At 48.3% G+C, this 20,347-nt stretch overlaps 1 long non-coding RNA gene across 2 annotated transcripts in view; it reads right to left on the reverse strand.

The window, feature by feature from the left end:
• Positions 1–20,347, reverse strand: part of LOC138513466 (uncharacterized) — a 153,955-nt gene that overhangs the window by 127,330 nt on the left and 6,278 nt on the right. For both annotated transcript variants that reach the window (XR_011281760.1, XR_011281761.1), the window contains exon 2: positions 11,914–12,378. This is a non-coding gene — a long non-coding RNA (uncharacterized lncRNA). The remainder of the gene's footprint in view (positions 1–11,913; positions 12,379–20,347) is intronic.

Genomic DNA, 20,347 nt, shown 5'->3' on the forward strand with positions numbered 1-20,347 from the left:
GTCATTGTTTACTGGCCACACTGGGGCAATGCTTTACCTGGTTATGTACACAATTAGACCATTCAGGCTGATGGAGTATTGGCCAGCACAAATGTTTAGATGAGTGCCTGTTTGCATGTGGAAAATGACAGATGTTTCCTGCGATGTCAATGTGAAGAAAAATAGATCAGCCAACTATTACTGTATTCTTGTACCTTGCATGTGTTGCAGTGAGTGGCACATGTGTACTTAGTCCCAGTATGCAGCATTTTTCATGTCATCATGTCCATCTCACATGGATGGGTGACAGTACTCAATCACTGACATATGGCTGTACTTGTCAAATGTACCATGGCTATGCTAAATGCCATCTGTGTGCTGCCATGTGTCATGTATGTGTATTGGACATGCCACTCACAGGCCAATGTGTGATGGCAGTGCTACCCAGCATGCAGCAAATGTGTTGCTCTCCCATATTGGTGTCATCAGTATCTGCCTTGTGCCTCCCCTTACTACTCAGTGACAGTGCAGGCATGGGAGGGTTATAGTCATGTGGGACATGTGTGAATAATGTACTGGTTCTGTAGCTTGACAGGCCTATTTGTGTGCTATGGTGCTAATGCCTGTTTCCATTTTTTCTCTTTCATGTTTTTGCAGGGGATGACGCACTTGATGCAGTTGAGGTTGAGGAGATGGTGCAGACCCAGGAGGAATCCCAGGCACGACTGGGCACCAGCGGGGGACGTGGTGTGGTGGTGGGTGAGAACCCAATCCTCCTGCAGACCATACTTTCCAGGGGTGTCTCTGGGTGCACCTCCCCAGACCTCTATTCCGGTGCTGATTCGGATGATGAGACCTATGTGCCGTCACAGGTAAGTGTTTCTGGCAGGGATTCTGTTCTGGCCAACCCACCTGCACCAGGGGTAGATCCCTCTATGGGGATGTCAGTGTTGGTAGAGGCGCCTTTGGTGGTTACGGAAGCAGGGTCACACTCCACAGCATCTAATCCTGTTCCTGGGCCAGCAGATCAGAGGGGGAATGCAGTCCTGCAGCCTCAGGCGGTGCCAGCACAGCAAGGTGCCCATCGCCTTGCCCCAAACAGGTGTGGTGCCCGTCGACGCGGTGGCCGTACGCCACCAGGCAATATGGGAGAACTCCATGTACGCTATGGAAACCCAACAGTCAGCATCAGTTGAAATGATGGCTCAGGCAATGGAGAGTGTGGCCACTTCCATTATCCCCCCTGAAAGGCAGACGGAGCAACTACAGCAGGCAACAGACTCCATTTGCCAATCACACAGGGAAGACATGATGGCGTCCAACAGGGACCGACGGGCGGCACTGGAGACTCTGCGCCAATCCATCTCAATAGAGTCCCAGGCCCACAGGGAAGCCCTTAGTGAAGAACTCCATTACCTCAGGCAGACTCTTCTTGAGCTTGAGACTTCTGCTAATTTTAGGGCAGAACGGCGGCTGGAGCACCTCACAAGTACGCTCTCAGCTGAGATGCGGGCAACTCGGGAGGAGATCCTGGCATCACGTCAGGTGTTGCATGGGGATCTCTGCACTATAATCTTCCAGAACGAGACCTTCCACACCCGCATGCTTGCTGCCATGGAGGACCATACCAGGGCTTTGCGTGGGCTGCCTCCCATAGCACCACCACCTACTGATGCAGCAGCAGAGGGTCATGAGGGCGACGGCAGCAATTCTCCCACATTGACATAGTCGTGCAGGCCATGAGCCCATGGAGGTGTTTTTTTTTCCCAACATCCACACAGGTGGCTGTTGGTGCGCACCCTGTCCTCGGACCTCCTGGGTGCCCCCCCCAGGCCCCCACATGGCCATTTTTGATTTTTGACTTTTGATTGTTAAAAAAAATAATTTGACAGTGTGTTGCCTTGTGTGGCTCCTGTGGGCATCCACTGTATTCCGGCTGGGCACATGCAGGCTTGTCCTGAGTTTGGGTTAGATGCTTGGGTTCATGAGACACACACCCCTCCTGCTTCCAGTTTCCATGGGCTTGCAAAGGGTGTGACCAAGTGAAAGTAATGTACACAGTGATGTTGTGCTCCCATGAGCTGTGTGGGCAGTCTGTAGTCAATACTGTGTCGACATTCCTTGTGTATATTCTTGTTGTATTGTACACTGCATGGTGTGTTAATGTATGATTTTGCTTCCATGTCTCCCTCTGAATTTGCAGGTTCATTCCTCATGTCTTCACAAGGCCGTCTACTTTGGAGATGGAGTTCATGTTGTATGCAGTACACAGACCAGTTTTGAAGGCTGCAAGACTACAGTTTGAAGGGGGCGATGGGGTGGCATATTCAGGTTGTATGACTACGACTACTTTAACTTAGTACCGTCATGTTTTAGAAATGTTTGAACTTGTCTAGATGCATTGTTTAGTTGGTAAGTATTTGGTCATGTGTGTTGTTAGTTCAACATTACTAGGAGCATATTGTGTGTGGCCAGTTTCCATTAGGGACACTGTATTTTGTGACACTTGTGTCAGGTTTTTGGGATTGCTTTGTTTGCTCTCACATAGCATGACATGCCATGGTGTGTTGGGTGGCGGTGCTGGGGAGGGGTTGGGTGACATGGCACTGTTCTCATGTTGTATTTTCCTATTTTGCAAGGGGGTCATGCATTTAGCAGCATATGTGTCTTTTGATGACACATCATTGGTGGTGTTTCTGTAGCTAGGGATGCACACATTGTGACACTTCCAGGTGACCAATCTCAGGATGGTATGGTTGTGACAGTTGACTGTCCCTCATGTCATCATCATTGATTGTCAGCTGGTATGTGGCAGGGCTGTGTGCACTCCACAGGGGTGTGATTCTAAGTGAAGTAATTAGCCACCAGCTGTGTTCGGGCTGCCTCACCCCGTTCCCTTTCCCCTCCCATGCGCAGCGGGTGTGCATGTGGTTGGGGATGTAGGGGCACCACCATGTCCACCGGCAGGCCCCGGCATGTTGCAACGTTGTGCAGGACACATGCTGCCACTATGATCCTGCACACTTCTGGGGGAGCGTATAACAGCTGCCCACCAGAATGGTCAATGGAGCGAAAGCATGAAAAGAGCACTCCGAATGTGCGCTCCACTATGCCCCGGGTTGCAATATGGGCTGTGTTGTATCTTACCTCGGGTGGCGTGGTGGGGTTCCGAATTGGCGTCATTATGTGGGTGCTCAGAGGGTAGGCACTGTCCCCTGGGGAGGTGGTGATGGGTATCATTAGTGGGGTTGTGACATTACTCAGTATCTGGCATGCATGCATGTGCTGTGGCATTTATACTCACCAAGCAGCCATGTATCGCCATGCCGCCCAGCTTCTAGGTCCCGGTTTAGGGTTGACATTCTGTAAATGAAACTGTCGTGGGTGGACCCTGGATAGTTGGCATATACTGAGGCGATGATTCCCTTAGCATCACATACTACCTGCACATTGATGGATTGCCAGTGCTTGCGGTTTCTATAGATGTGCTCTGATGCCCTGGGGGGACGTAGGGCCACATGGGTGCAATCAGTGGCACCGAGGACTTTGGAGAATTGTGCCACCCCGTAGAAATCCTGGACAACAGCCTGCCTTTCTGCAGGTGTTCTGGGCAGGAATATGTGCCTGCGGACTGATGGGCGTGCAGTCATGATGGCCAAGACCTGGTGTAGGCAGCGTGACTGTGTGGCCTGTGACACCCCCTCCACTATGGCACTTGTCCGCTGAAATGAACCAGTGGCCAAAAAGTGCAGTACATTGAGGACCTTCTCCAGGGGGCTGAGTGCTTGGGAGCAGAGGGTGGGTGATGTGAGGTCATCCTCCCACTCACTGACCAGGTCGAGTATTATGTGAGGTGGAAACCTGTATCTCCCATACACCTGGTCATCAGGCATGCCAAAAAGGCTGGTTCTGGGTGTGAAAATTCTGGGCCTGACTATCCTCCTCCTTCTCCTGCGGTATCTCACGACCACTGCTGCTAGGAACGGTATGTTCATCCTGGCGTCTGAGCTTGCTTGTTGTTTGCGCGCACTTTTATGCTGCGTGGGTCCACATATGCCTGCTTCCTGCTGGCGTACGTGTTTCCAGATAAGCGTGTCTTTTTTGGCGCGTGCGTGTGGGCGTTCCGCACATTTGCCTCCTGTACTTCCCCGCCCACCCAAGATTTACATGTAGCCCGCTCGCACAGGCCCAATCACGTGTAAAACTTCACGCGAGCCCAACTTCCCGCGAGCCCAACTTCCCGCAAGCCCCTGAAGTACACGTACCCCGCTCGCCTTGGCACAATCGCGTGTGAAACTTCCCACGCACCCACGAAATACACGCTATTGTTGACACAGCGGGTGTCCGTGTTTGTCGCGTACCCCTTTGCACGTCATTTGTCCTGGAGGGCCACAGTATGGGAAATTCATCCGAGCTGTATATACATGCTTTTTGATAGCGCACATTTTTTTAATGCGCAGGGACGCTACCGCCTGCCTTTGTGTGGCGGACATGTTTTGATGTACATAGTTGACTTTTGGTTTGTGTCATGGAATCGCCATTTCACTGCTGGGGGGTGGGGGTGCAGGGGGACATGAGTGGGACATGAGTGGGGGCCTGCTGGCAGGTGCCCCTGACTGCTGGGGGGTGGGGGTGCAGGGGGACATGAGTGGGGGCCTGCTGGCAGGTGCCCCTGACTGCTGGGGGGTGGGGGTGCTGGGGGACATGAGTGGGGGCCTGCTGGCAGGTGCCCCTGCTGCTGGGGGGTGGGGGTGCAAGGGGACATGAGTGGGGGCCTGCTGGCAGGTGCCCCTGACTGCTGGGGGGTGGGGGTGCAGGGGGACATGAGTGGGACATGAGTGGGTGCCTGCTGGCAGGTGCCCCTGACTGCTGGGGGGTGGGGTGCTAGGGGACTTGAGTGGGGGCCTGCTGGCAGGTGCCCCTGACTGCTGGGGGGTGGGGGTGCAGGGGGACATGAGTGGGTGCCTGCTGGCAGGTGCCCCTGACTGCTGGGGGGTGGGGGTGCTAGGGGACATGAGTGGGGGCCTGCTGGCAGGTGCCCCTGACTGCTGGGGGGTGGGGGTGCAGGGGGACATGAGTGAGACATGAGTGGGGGCCTGCTGGCAGATGCCCTGCACTGCTGGGGGGTGGGGGTGCAAGGGGACATGAGTGGGGACCTGCTGGCAGGTGCCCCTCAGTGCTGGGGGGTGGGGGTGCAAGGGGACATGAGTGGGGACCTGCTGGCAGGTGCCCCTGACTGCTGGGGGGTGGGGGTGCTGGGGGACATGAGTGGGGGCCTGCTGGCAGGTGCCCCTGACTGCTGGGGGTGCTGGGGGACATGAGTGGGGGCCTGCTGGCAGGTGCCCCTGATTGCTGGGGGGTGGGGGTGCTGGGGGACATGAGTGGGGGCCTGCTGGGGGGTGGGGGTGCAGGGGGACATGAGTGGGACATGAGTGGGGGCTGCTGGCAGGTGCCCCTGACTGCTGGGGGGTGGGGGTGCTGGGGGACATGAGTGGGACATGAGTGGGGGCCTGCTGGCAGGTGCCCCTGACTGCTGGGGGGTAGCGGTGCAAGGGGACATGAGTGGGGGCCTGCTGGCAGGTGCCCCTGACTGCTGGGGGGTGGGGGTGCAGGGGGACATGAGTGGGACATGAGTGGGGGCCTGCTGGCAGGTGCCCCTGACTTCCGGGGGTGGGGGTGCAGGGGGACATGAGTGGGACCTGAGTGGGGGCCTGCTGGCAGGTGCCCCTGACTGCTGGGGGGTGGGGGTGCTGGGGGACATGAGTGGGGGCCTGCTGGCAGATGCCCCTGATTGCTGGGGGGTGGGGGTGCAGGGGGACATGAGTGGGACATGAGTGGGGGCCTGCTGGCAGATGCCCCTGACTGCTGGGGGGTGGGGGTGCTGGGGGACATGAGTGGGGGCCTGCTTGCAGGTGCCCCTGACTGCTGGGGGGTAGGGGTGCAAGGGGACATGAGTGGGGGCCTGCTGGCAGGTGCCCCTGACTGCTGGGGGGTGGGGGTGCAGGGGGACATGAGTGGGACATGAGTGGGGGCCTGCTGGCAGGTGCCCCTGACTGCTGGGGGGTGGAGGTGCTGGGGGACATGAGTGGGGGCCTCCTGGCAGGTGCCCCTGACTGCTGGGGGGTGGGGTGCAGGGGGACATGAGTGGAACATGAGTGGGGGCCTGCTGGCAGGTGCCCTGCACTGCTGGGGGGTGGGGGGGCAAGGGGACATGAGTGGGGGCCTGCTGGCAGGTGCCCCTCAGTGCTGGGGGGTGGGGGTGCAAGGAGACATGAGTGGGGGCCTGCTGGCAGGTGCCCCTGACTGCTGGTGGGTGGGGCTGCTGGGGGACATGAGTGGGGGCCTGCTGGCAGGTGCCCCTGACTGCTTGGGGGTGGGGGTGCTGGAGGACATGAGTGGGGGCCTGCTGGCAGGTGCCCCTGACTGCTGGGGGGTGGGGGTGCAGGGGGACATGAGTGGGACATGAATGGGGGCCTGCTGGCAGGTCCCCTGACTGCTGGGGGGTGGGGGTGCAAGGGGACATGAGTGGGGGCCTGCTGGCAGGTGCCCCTGACTGCTGGGGGGTGGGGGTGCTGGGGGACATGAGTGGGGGCCTTCTGGCAGGTGCCCCTGACTGCTGGGGTGGGGGTGCAGGGGGACATGAGTGGGGGCCTGCTGGCAGGTGCCCCTGACTGCTGGGGGGGTGGGGGTGCAGGGGGACATGAGTTGTTGATCATATTGCAAGGTGATATGTGCCTTGGCTGGGGGGCATGTCCATGGTGGATGGGCTGCCTGCGGGACATGACCAGGGGTGCAGGGTAGTCCCCTGTGGTGTGGACTGCCTGCAGGGGTCGTGGAGGGGGTAGAGGGGACACCTGGGGGGACCCACACTGCCGATTCACGTGTGGGACTCCCTGCGCACCCCCGAAATACACGTTCCCTGCTCTGACAGCAAAATTGCGTGGGAAACTTCCCGTGCACCCCTGAAATACACGTACCCAGGCCAATCGCGTGTGAAACTTCCCGCGTACCCCAGATTTACACGTACCCCACTCGCCCAAGGCCAATCGTGTGTGAAACTTCACGCGAACCCCTGAAATACACGTACCCTGCTCGCCCAAGGCCTATCGGGTGTGAAACTTCACGCAAACCCCTGAAATACAGGTACCCCGCACGCCCAAGGCCTATCGCGTGTGAAACTTCCCGCACACCCCCGAAATACACGCACACGCTATTTTTCACACAGCGGGTGTCAGTGTTTGTCGCGTACCCCTTTACACGTCATTTGTCCTAGAGAGCCACAGTATGGGACATTCATCATGGCTGTATATACGTCCTTTTTGTTAGCGCACATTTTGGCGCACATTTCTTTCATGCGCAGGGACGCTACCGCCTGCCTTCCTGTGGCGGACGTGTTTAGGCCTGTGGGCGTTTTTGCCCGTGCGCTGGTTTGCCCTATTCGATTCCATGAATATGTGTTGTAGGCGAGCGTGTGGGCGTTCCGCGCACTTGCCTCCTGTACTTCCCCTGTGATGCCCTCATTTTCACGCGTTGTTCCCCATTCCGCGTGTCACACCCCGTGTTACGCCTACTTTTGTTGTGTGCGCCGCGCTATGTGCGCTTTCGCTGTGCGCTTAGTGCACGCGGTTTGAAGACGTGTGCGCCAGCGTGCACATCCTGGGATTTCCTCGCGCACGGACTTCATGAATTGCTGTGTGCGGGTTTCGCTGCGATTTTCGCACTGGCACTGCGATTTGCACGCTTTCGCATGCTTGCGCCGAAAATTTCAGTGCACATTATTTCCATGAATCGGCCTGTAGGTCTCCATCTAATACCAGATATGGCAATTATGCCTCGCGTTGATAGTGATCACCTTCCACTATGCCTGCAATCAAAAACCTTAACACATATTGGTCACCAACTGCCAGAAGCTGCAAATAGTGACATCTCGACGAACACAAAATGAAATAGGATTAGTTGGAATGACAAAAAAATTGTGATGGTTTCACAACTCTCGCATTCCCTCATATGCAAATTTAATAAAAAATATGTTGACACAAACATTAGTGGAGACAGTAAGGACATCACCAATGCCTTTGTAAAGATGGTTGCGAAGATCAGCGAAGCATCTACTGAAACTCATAAATATAAAGGCGTAGTGGAAAGAAGTAGTAAGAGAACGCACCAGAGAATTGATTATGATTTAGCAGCCGCTAAAAGCAAGCTTGGAAAATGTATTGGTGGTGTTGCCAGGCATCGGCCTGGTTCTGTGCCTTTCTGAGATGTGTGTGAATATATTAGATTTATGAAGTCTAACTATCATAAATGGCTGACAGAGTATAAAAAGGCCATTGCTCTAGCTGCATTAGAAAAAAACATCACAATGTTCTGGGACCTGAAGCGTGGTACGCAAACACAGGGGTTATTGACCATAGGTGTTAATGAGAGGGATTGGGAAACACACATTGCAAATACCTTTGGGCTTCAGGCTGAGTCGAGCGTTGATGTTTCTAAAGAGGCCGTCTTGACATGTCATTCATCTCCATCTGACATTGCCGTTATTATTAGACAGCTAAATAAATCAAGAGCAGCAGGCCCGGACGGTATGTGCAATGCGTTGATCAAACTAGACTCTGAACTATGGGCCAGCGGCCTTTAGAAACTGTTTCTCCATATCGGAGCGTCTGGAGTCATCCCTGCCACCTGGAAAGAAAGTCAAATTCTGCCGGTCCACAACAAAGAAAAAAAAAAAGTCCTTTTGAATGAACTCAACATCTTATTGAAACCAATAAGGTTCTCCCGCCAAACCAGATGGGATTCATTAGATAATCTAACACAGCTTACAATCTATTAGTACTTGTTTCTTCTATTGAATATACTTGGAAATGTAGTAATGCCAAAGTCTATGCTGCATTCATAGACTTTTCAGCTGCATTTAATTCTGTCCTTAGAGGACGGCTGTGGAAGAAACTTGTATTATGGAACATTCCAGCAGGACTCCTGAAAATGTTAATGCTCCTATATTCAGAGACCACAGTTAGGATTAGGTTTGGTGGAGAGGGTAGTCTATCTGCCCCATTGGCGACTAACTATGGTGTTAAACAGGGGTGTGTGGTTGAAGCTACATTCTTCAATTTACACCTATCTGATTTAGGGGTGGAATTTGTTAGTCTAGTGGTGTGTCCTGTGAAAGTAGGCCGCCACCTAACAAGCTGGCTGGCCTACGCTGATGACTTGGTTTTAGTTGCCCATACCCAACAGGTCTTCAAAACATGGTTCAAGCCTTAGATCAATAAGCAAAGTTTAATGGACTGGCTATAAATTTGGAGAAAAGTAAGACAATGGTATTCACACCATTCAGGAAAAACACCAGAACTTACCCATGTATGCTCAATGGTTCAAAGTTGGAGAATGTTGATACTATGAATATCTTGGTATCCATTTCCAGAGTAACTTCAAATGGAATTTTCATTGGAAAGCGATCAAGGGTAAATGTAATCAAGTTGAAATGTGTTAAACAGATTTGTGTCAGGCAGAAAGGCATGGCATTTGAGACTGTATTACTTTTGTATCATACGAAAGTTTGCTCCATCATATTTTATGGCATTGAAATATGGGGAGGAAATCTGCATTATCTTTAAGAAGCTATGAAGCAACTGTTTTGTGCAAATTGTTCTGTCTTCCGTCATCCTTATCAGTAGAGCTGCTGTATATGGAGTTTGCGATACCTGCCATTACATATGATGTAATAAGGAAAAACATTTTGCTCTGTGACAAACTAATGAAACCTACTATGATTGGTGCCTTTGTAGTGGTGTAAGGTCTGATGCAATGGTCGAAGTGGGCGAGAGCGGTGCTCCTCTACTTCTTTTAATTAGGTTTTACTGTTCCTATACTTTTATTTTTAAAAAGAAACCGTTCCGGAACAGTTTAGTTTTAAAATAAAAGTGTAGGAAGAAGTGAAACATGCACTGCAGTGGATGTTCCCTTAAACAGCAGGCAAATGTGTTTTGGGATTTGTATTGTGCATGGGAGGGGGGGCCGTGGAGATGGGGTTTTTGGAGAGAGGTGCAGACCAGTAGGGAACATAGTTCCACTACTTCTTTTCACACACTTCGACCACTTGTCTGATGGTGCTGTATTTATAAAAAAGACCAGTTTAAAATATAAAATGCTGGAATGTAGTAAAGAACTGTATTTGAATAAATTTGTACGCAGGAAAAAATTATACTCCATTCTGCGATTACAGGTCAAACCTAAATACATGGTGGCATTTCCAAGTAGTGTGATAGCCAAGCAATACCTAAGGCTGACATTTAATGTCAGTATATCCCTACTGACTCAGGGTGTAGGGACGGGTATACAGCATAGTAGACACTTATGTAGGCTGTGTGGTGGTGATCACATTAAAACGTTAGAACATTTGTTAATAGTTTGTGAAAGTCTAACAAAAATGCGGTCAAAATACCTGAAAGCTTATAATAATATGTTTAACTTACACGACCTACCTATGATATGGTCTGAATTTTACAAAGGCTGTGACAATAACCACACTTTCCACCTTGTCAGATTTTATTGGAAATGCATCGAAATTATGACTACACTGGGCATTGAGAAATGAACTGACGTTTTTAATACTGAATGAATTGATGGTGTCACCCTATCTCCTTTAAAAAAATGTAATAGAAAAAGTGTCAGGTACTATGTATTGGTTTTAAAAACATGAAGTTCTGAAGTTGAAATACCATATCTTATTTTATTGTTTTTATGTTGTGTATTAATGTTGTATATGCAAAACTACTGTTATATGCGTATTAAATACATAAGAAAAATAAATCAGAAACAGTGATAGAAATGCCTTTTAAGAACAGTGAAGGCATCATAAGTCAGACAAAGACAACAGGTTCAAGTTTATTTCACAACATTTTATTCACTCAAAAGGCAGGAGTAATGCCTAAGTTGCCCTATTCTAAGGTGGGATTTCCTTATGTAAGGAAAACCAAGCATAGTTTATGTCAGGAAGTCCAAAGCAAATATTTGTCTGTGTCCAAAACCTATACTTGCCCTCACAACTAACTGAATACAATGTGTAGGGGTGTCAGCATCAAAAATATGAATAGTGTTCAAAATAAAGTTTAGTTATAGCTCTTGGTTGTAATCAGCTACCCCTTCCATAAGGTCAAAATAGTTCATAAAGCACAGGGGTTTCCTTCCCCAAGAGTTCAAATCTCCCAGATTTCAAAACAACAATTGACTTCAAAATCACCTAGAAAGTTATTGCAAAACACACACTTTTTTATGAGTGTTTTCAGTGGCTATTCCATTCAGAGGATTCCGGTCTAGGCATCACAAGGTCCACCCATTACAGGCCATGCAACTTGTATCCCTTCCTGACTGCTTTTACAATCAACACCAGTTCACTGACTCTCCTTAACAGTGATGCCTGCTTCATTCACATGTGTCACACTCTCCCGACAATGTACCGTGGTTTAGTTGGCCACCATGCACCTGTTACACTTTCTTATGTTCTCTTAGCTCTTGCCAATGCTTTTTCCTTATAACATACCATTCCTTTAACTCTCTTGGCTTTGATTAATGATGGATTTCTCATACCATGCAACTCTTTGTGCTCTCTTGGCTTTGTCAGTTGTTTCTCAGGTAATACATTTCCTTATATTTTGGCTGTTGCCAGTGCTTGATTGCTCATATAATGTGGTTCATCGTTTCAATACAGTTCACAAACTTCCTTTCAGTAATATTCCCAGTCTTTCTTTCACTCACTCCACTCAAGATTCAAGAGTGTTCATAACTTGCTTTCATTTCATTCGGTATTCAAAATGACTTGTATCTGCTTCCATTCAAATAGTAATGCATGCTTCCATTTAAATCAATGTTCATTACTTGGTTTCTATGTCCACCTGCCAACCCGGTGTTCCCCCTTTTGCTTCCACTCACCTTGTATCTTCTCCCAGTGGTCCTCTGTGGCTCACGTTCACCCCGCAGTGCTTCTTCTGGGAATCAGGACTCACACAACCACTACCCTTGTTCCCGCCAGTCTCCTCCTTGTGGCTTGCCACCAGCCTCCAGTGTACTTTAGTTTTGCTTGCCGCTGCATAAACTCCACAGGTCCTGAGCGCTCCGCTTGCCACACTGCTACACCGGAGAGGTCTGCCTACATCTAGCAGTTTGTGGTCGTTCTCCCACAGCTGACTTCATTTCCATCTTGATTCTGGCTTTTAAAGTTCCCGCCTCAATGATTATTCCAAAAAGGACTAGACCACTCACCACTCTATGGTAGTCCTGCATTACTCTTGTTGTCCTCCTCCTCGTCTCAGTACCTAGCTAGGGTCGATATATGTCTGCATTATCAAAATGAGGATGTGTTGTTTTAGTGGTCCTCTTCTTCATCCCATTTGTATACTGGTTGAAGGAAGCAGATAGATAAGCATCAAATAAAGGAATAATACAGTTCTTAGAAAATACACAAAACCCCTTAAAAGTGACATTTCCATGCAGCATTTAAAAACCAAATATATCAAAGAACTTGTGACTGGCATCAAGGAAAACAGCATCAGAATTTCAAAGGTATGTTTTTTAGCTCACGAATAAGCCCTCCAATGGAATCATGCCGAGAGCAATTTGTCGATCTCTAGGAATAGCAAACCTATGCTTTGGCGAACAACCCCCATTGGCCCTCTGCCAGCATAGTCAGTGGTGAGGGATCCTGGGAGTTGTAGTCCAAAACATCTGGAAGGTGGCAAGGTGGTTAACCCATTTCCTGTCTTGTTCACACAAACAAAAACCAGTGACTTTCATTTACAGAGTCATATTTATTTTATTTTATTTATTTTTAATTATTGGATATTTGTAAGGCGCTTTAAAACAAAAGCGCCACAAGACAAAAAAGGGTGAGTGCTAAGGAGCTAGGTGAGTGCTAAGGGGAGGCCAGGTGGACAAGTGCCAGGGAATGCATGTGGTGCAGGGGTTGAGGGTCCACATGCTAAGTGCAAGGAAGTGGATGGACGGGCAGGAGGGGCATGGTGCCCTGTAGAACTCGGGGGAAAACAAGGCAGCCCATTACAGCGGCAGACAGAAGAGAGGGAAGGAAGAAGAGAAAAGGAGGGTCTTGAGGAGCTTCTGAAACTTAAGGAGATCCGGCCCAAGCCTGAGAGAGGCATGGAAACCGTTCCGGAGGGAGGTTCCTGCGGAGGAGAGAGATCTGCCCCCTCTCTCTCCTTAGAGAAGCATTTGACCAGCATGCAGAGAGTTGGAGCAAGAAGACCAAAGGATTCTAGCAGGGAGGTATTTAGGGAGAGAGAGTTGGATGTACAGGGGTCCCAGTCCACAGAAAGCCTTGTGCATGATGCAGAGGGACTTGAACTTGATCGTAGCAGCAACCGGGAGCCAGTGGAGAGATTTTAGGGCTGGAGACAAGCGGTCCCTGGGCTTGAGGCCAAGGATTAGTCTTGCAGTCCTATCCTGGATTAGTTGAAGGGGGCAAAGGGAGGATAAAGGAAGATTGAGGAAGAGGCTGTTGCAGTAGTCCAGTCAAGAGAAGACCAGAGCTCTGGAGACATTGAGTTTCTGGGGCGAGGTGAGGAAAGGGAGAAGGCCTCTGAGGAGGTGCAGTTGATAATGGGCCTTCTTGGCAAGGCCTGCGATGTGAGGAGAGAAGGAAAGAGAGGAGTCAAAGATAATACCAAGGTTTTTTGCCTCACAAGAGGGTAAGGGGAGGGCACCCATAGAGGGTGGCCAGAGGGTAGGAAAAAGGAGGGAGCTACGGTCACAATGAGAATGATCTCAGTCTTACTGGCATTAAGGCATTTCTCCAGAAAGGGTTTGCACGGGGCAAGCATGTCTACATACTGGAGTATGAGCATCACACGTTAGCTTGAAGCCATAGCGATGTAGAAATAAAAGTATTCAAACCGAGGCCCAACGCCAGAGTCAGGTTTTTATGCCAGGGGAGCGAAGGACCCCTCATTGGCATTGTTGCGTAACAACAATTTATGACTCTGGAAAATTGCTTTTATACACACACCAACATTTGATCATGGTGTGACACAAACTATGCTTTCTGCTCATTGCCTCCTTGTTGCAACATAGGATTTGGTGTGTTATTTAAAATTAGTATAATTTACCTGTCAATTTTTTGATATTTTCACTGCACTGTCATGTCCTCTTTCCCTCGTACATCCCACACCCTTTTACTTTTAAATGCAGGAGATGGAACACTGTTGACATTGAAGTTATTTATAGAAATGTTCCTACTGGAAATCCAGTGGCATTGATTAGTATCAGGGGACATCTTTGAAAACTGAGCGATGAAACCTGAGGCACAAATCTAGAAAGGTAGGACAGCCGGTTCAGTGAATTTTACCTTGATCTCATGTCCTCAGAATGGCTTGTAAATCAGTGGCAGCTGGGGTCATTTTCAATTTGAGGGGTGGAAAAGTTCCCACAAATATGTGGGAGCACCGAGCGTTGCAAGGGAGCCGGAATCAACGACAGGTAAAGATTAAGGGCCTGATTCATTTCTCCCAAGTCCTCCTGAAATCCTAACTGAGAGACAGGTAATATGGTCTTCGAAGCAACACAGTGAAATATGTAGAATAAAAGGGTGTGCACAAAGATTTTAAAGGAACTGTCAAGGAGAAACATAAGATGGCAAGAAGTAGGGAGGGCATGATTGCCTTTTTTATAAATTGGAAACTGCAGTGCGTCCTACCAGGACCTTGGGAAGGAGGTGGTGTTCAGCATGGCATTAAATAAGGGAAAAGAATGATAACAGAGGAGAAGGGGGAATTCATATTTGAACAGATTTATGGTTGCTCTATCCAGACCGGGGGCTTAAGCTGAGCTCTGTAAATAAATGGCTTTCCAGACAAGTTCCAAGCAAAGTTTAAGTAAGAATTACAGCGAGAACCATGGTATTAAGGTAATATGTCACATTCAATACAGACTCTACGATGTATTTAGGCATGGTTTGTGGCTGACACTTATCCCAGTATTGGTCAGTAAAATGAGCCACCCATTCATCAGTAGATATGGCGCAAATGATATCTTGACTCAAAACTTTCTCCCACCTTTCTTATTGGAGGTATCTAATAATGAGTTCCAGGCGATAGCTACAACTTCTCTTTTTCTATGTTTTGAAGCCAACTTATATTCTCTCCTGCTGCGACCCATAGCCCTGGGGCCGACTTTGGTTAATTTTGAAATGGCAATATATGTCAGTTTCCCCACATAAGAACATAGTACTGCTAGCTTGGACAGTAAAAATGCCATGTCAGGATAAGAAAACATTTTAAAACGAAATGCACTAATATAGGCCTGCCTAGCACCATAACAACACTTATTAGACTGGCTCTAACCCTGATGGCTGTACAAAATGCAATGCCGTGTCCAAAAATATATCCAGACTGTTTGCACCAAAGTAGGCCAGTCTAGCTGCATAATAACACTTATCATGTTTGCTTTACTCTTGATACCCATTAAGTTATGCCAATCCACAGTAAGAAAATATATCCATACTGGCCCACCAATGTAGGCAATTCTTGACACATAATCCACTTATCATGTTTGCTTTGCTCTTGATGTCTATTAAAACATGCCATGTCACAGTAAGAAAATATATCCTTATAGGGCAGTCTTGCCACGTAATAACAATCATGTTTGTTAATACTATAAAGGAAGGCATGGTATCAACAGTAAGACAGACACAAGTGACCACAGTTCAAGGGTGTTGATTGAACTTTAAAAAGGATTAGAAAAACGCCTATCTAATCCAAAATCTACGGATGGGAGCAAACTATGACCATCAAATAATAGTAATACAGTCATAGTGGTATCTTGCCAAAATAAAAAGGTCCTATACTAATAAACCTATTAACAATCCTTACGTCTAAATACAAATAGTTTAGGAAACAGTGTTACGAAAATAAAATGATATGTCAGGATGTTCAGGCCGCTAGCCTCCGTTCCCCACGTTTTCAGCACGGGACAAAGCGGTGCACTCGAACTTAGCACAGGCTCTGGCTTCTCTAGCACGAGGATACAGTTCAATCATTAGCATCAGGGCCTTCCATGCCCAGGTCTCTTTGCCTTTCAAAGTCTCTTCTTTCCGTGGGCCTGATGCGACACACAAACAATACGTTCTTTTCCTCTTTCAGATTTTCAAAAGTACTCAATTTCTCAGGTGATTCACTATTCATCTGCAGGGCTCAGATCCTTTAAACACAATGTTATTCACCTTGGATCCCCCTCCTCTGGGCTAAGATCCTCTTAACACAATGTTCGTAGGATATTCTCATGCATCCAATTTCTCATAGGATATTCTTCCTCGGGTGACTCACGGTTCACCCCAGATCTCCCTCAGCCGGGCTCAGATCCCTTTTAACACAATTGGTCTCCCTCTGCCGGGCTCGGACCAACTTCATCCACTTTGTCATCAACTTTCTTTATACTATTTCTATCAAAGACTTTCAAATGTGCACAGGGTGTTGCTTGACCTGTTGCAGGACCACTTTGATTTTACAATTGCTTATCACTCTTTAGCATTTGCCACCTTTCAGTTGGATACCTAACAGAGACTTTCGAATGAGCACCCATGTGGTGCCGGACCACTCTGTCTAAGGCATTGTATCTTGGCTAAAAGTTCAATCACTCATCTGCTGTTTAATTTTGTTCACGTTGCTTACAACATAAACTTCATACACTGTTCTCTTCAGCTTTCACTATACAATGTTGCTGCTTGCAACCTTGGTTTCAACACAGACCGGTCTGGTATCAGTCTCCCCAACTCACCTGCTGTGCTAACCTCACTGGCACTGCTTTGTTGTAGGTGCCAAGGACAGTACCAAGACAGCAAACGATTCTCCCCGCTTTGACTATCGATGCGGGAGAACCCGTGTATCTCCAACACAGAATGCAGGATTCTTCAGCCTTCATTCCTAGTCTTATGTTTCCTATTCTCGAATGCTCACAAAAGTAATGGTCTTTTGTTGAAAAGGTCGAGGCACTTCCCTCCATGCGCTCCTCTTCGGTTTTGTCGTCTTTCACCTTGTATTAAACTGCCATCTTGGAACTGCTGCTTCCTCGAGTGCTTTGCCTTGCTCTGAGTATGCTCTCATTCTCCGCCTTTTATCAGTGTGGGGAAGTGTAATGGAAGTCAGGTGTGTAAGGTATACGGCTCGGGTGTTTATCCGTTTTCTCTCATAGTGAGCTGTCCATGAGGAAGTGTGCGTGTTGGTAAAGGGGGGGGTGGTGTTGAGTTCCCGAGTATCCTACCTGTAGGATGGAGTCAAGGTGTCACAGGGAAGAGGATACCGCGTCTCACCATCTGGTGTCCCACTCCCCGAAGACACCTCACCCAGGTGATCCTCCTGCACTGGTCCACCCCAAAAACTGGCTCCAAAAGGGATGGCCATGTCCTGGCCACCTGGATGACATATCCCCGGGGACTAGCGGGTGAGACACCTTCAGGTTTCTCACAATACTCTCAACTCTCCCTCCTCATCCATGTGCACAATCTGTTACCTGGACGGGCCACACACATGCATTCATACACATTCATTAATTTCTCCATTCACACACTCATTCATACATCCATTAATTTCTCCCATCAACCTGGCACACATACAACAAATACTCACTCATTTACCATGCACATTTACAAATAGAAACACTTGCATGCACACATAGATGCATACATACATACATGAATTGATTGAGATACATACATACATAGAGAAGATTTTCTTCTTTGCCCTCAGGCTCCCACGCAGCATAAACATGAAGCAGGAAGAAGAGAGAGTGTCCTGGTTCCCAAAGGCATGCAGGTTTGAGCGGGAAGGGCTCCATTATGCCACCTTGGCCGAACTAAGTGTGGAAGAGGCACAGGAGCACCCCGTAGACACATTTAGACATGCAGTTCCCCAGCCTGCATACCCAGTGTGCGGTGCAAGGCAGGGGAAGCAAAACAACTGGTCCTTTCATTGGGCATGCTCGCTGGGGAACTTAAAATGTCAAATGAAAACCATATTTCCCTTCGACAGTCAAAGTCAGCCCTAGAGCACTTGGTAGCGCTTTCACTGGGCTGGCTTCAGCTCGTACATAATGGTACAGGATGGCGTGTCAGCACGCTGTCGGCCATTATAGACAAGCCACCCTGCTGTAAATCCTGAGACACTTTTCCAATATATTTAGTGTCTCCTGCAAAATGCATACTTTCACCCCATTATTGTAATAAAATTCCACAAACCGTCTGGTCTAGGGAGAGGCTGGGCTTCCTGACTTTACTCAACTGCATGGTGATATTCAGGAGATGAGGGGGGTTTGTACCTGCTTAGTGAAAATGAAATATAGATCCCATACCAGGCTTTCCCTTCTGTAATATCGATTCTTCCGTCCTACTTAGGAGATGTATTTGATACTATGTAGCCCCTCATTACATACCACACATTTAGTGATGTATGATCTGATCATGCGGTAGAGCACTGTGGCCATATAGTCATGCACAGACATCAGAGGTCATATAGACAGGAGGATAGATTAAGCATAATATGCTCTTCCTTGGGAACTGGATGATGATGTGTGTCATGGATTCAAAACTATGGTTAGGCTAACTAAGCCCTTCACCACCCCCTCCACCCACACGCTCTAGGTTTGTAAACTGAGTACCACTTTGTGGGTATTGAAGGCAGTAACAAATACCATTGGTAACCAAACACTCTGAAATAGGATTCCTGGTAGTTGCAGTGCTATATTAAAAGACAGAATATTATTTGTATGTGGTGAACGGGTTATAGGGCTTACAAGGGTGAACACCTTGTTTACGACAATTAAGAATTTTGTTTGCCCCTCAAGTGCCACTCCTAGTCTCTCTTTTTCACTTGATTTGGCTAGTGAATTTAATGTCTTCTTTTCAGATAAAATAAATCTCATCTGTACAAACATTTATTCACAGAAAACGGTGCAACAGGATGTTGTCTTAAATATTGAGGCCTTATCAGTCACAAATGTATCACTGCCTACATTGTCTCCTTGTCCTAGAGACAGTCTCCACCCTTATGGGCAAACTTAAACCTACCAATGTTACCTATCACTTCATTCCAGCGTATTTAGAAAGATGGCATGCATTAGTCTTCAGTGAAATTGTTCTTCGATTTATAAATGCCTCACTGACTCAAGAGTGTGCACCATTAGAATAAAAGAAATCGTATCTTACTCCGCTTTTAAAAAAAACATCATGGATCACAAGATTTTATCAAACTATCGCCCAATTGCAGGTCTTCTTTGGCCTGCAAACATTTTGGAGAAAGTAGTGACTATGCAGCTCCTGAGATTTTTGGAGGAGCATGGCATTTTGGATGCGTACCAGTCAGGGTTTAGATCAAGGCATGGTATGGAGACAGCTCCTGTTATGGTCTCGGATTATATTTTGAGGGCTGCTGATGAGGTGACATCAGGGTTATTTGTAGTACATTACTATTATCAGTGTTATACTAACAACGATTATGGGACATTTTAAAGAGAGTTAAAATAATTTGATTAATACAAAAACAAGTGGAATGCTACAGCTCCAGTGAGGTGGGGTAATGGTTGTGGTCAAAGACTATGGCTACTAGGTTACTTTAAGGAACCAAATGGTTCAATATGGAAAGTGGACACATGGCCACTGGCTGTGGGCAAAGACCACGGCTAGTGGGTCCCAATGAAACCTATAGGGGCAACATGTCAAGGGACCACGGCAAAAGGCCATGGCCATGGCTGAAGGCCATGGCTGGTGGGCCCAAGAGAAACCTAGTGCTGTGGCCACAGCTGACGGCCAGGGCCACTGGCCACGGCCAAAGGCCTTGTCTAGTAGTCCCATTTAGGAAACCTATTGAAGCAATATGTAGAGTGGCCACGGCTAGTGGGACTGGAAGAAAGCTATTGGGGCAACATGTAAAGGGGCCACGGCCAAAGGTCGTGGTCGTGGGCAAAGACTATGGTTAGTGAGTGGGGAAGAAAGGCAAAGTTTTAAAACATACAATGAACACATCCAAAGGCTGTGCTCATTGGCCAGGGCTGAAGTCCTGCTAGTGTGCCTGAAAGACATGTAGTATGGCCACACCATTCGGCCGTGACCACCTAGTGAGTCCAAAAGTAACATGTTGGGGGAACATGTACTGTGGACACAGCCGAAGGCCTTGGCCACTTTCCATGGCCAAAGGCCATGGCGAGTGTCTTGTAAAAAATGATGGGATAACAAAACCCTTGAAATTCACTAAAGACACCATAGTTAAAGTACTGTTAAGTTGTGCAGATTTAACAAAACAAACCCTTTGAAATTCATCGGATGTGGGAAGTTATGACCAGTTTAACTCGGCCTGTTCCCGTTGCAAAG

Source organism: Ambystoma mexicanum, chromosome 12 (genome assembly GCF_040938575.1).
Source record: "Ambystoma mexicanum isolate Mex_15411 chromosome 12, UKY_AmexF1_1, whole genome shotgun sequence".
Taxonomy (NCBI): Eukaryota; Metazoa; Chordata; class Amphibia; order Caudata; family Ambystomatidae; genus Ambystoma; species Ambystoma mexicanum.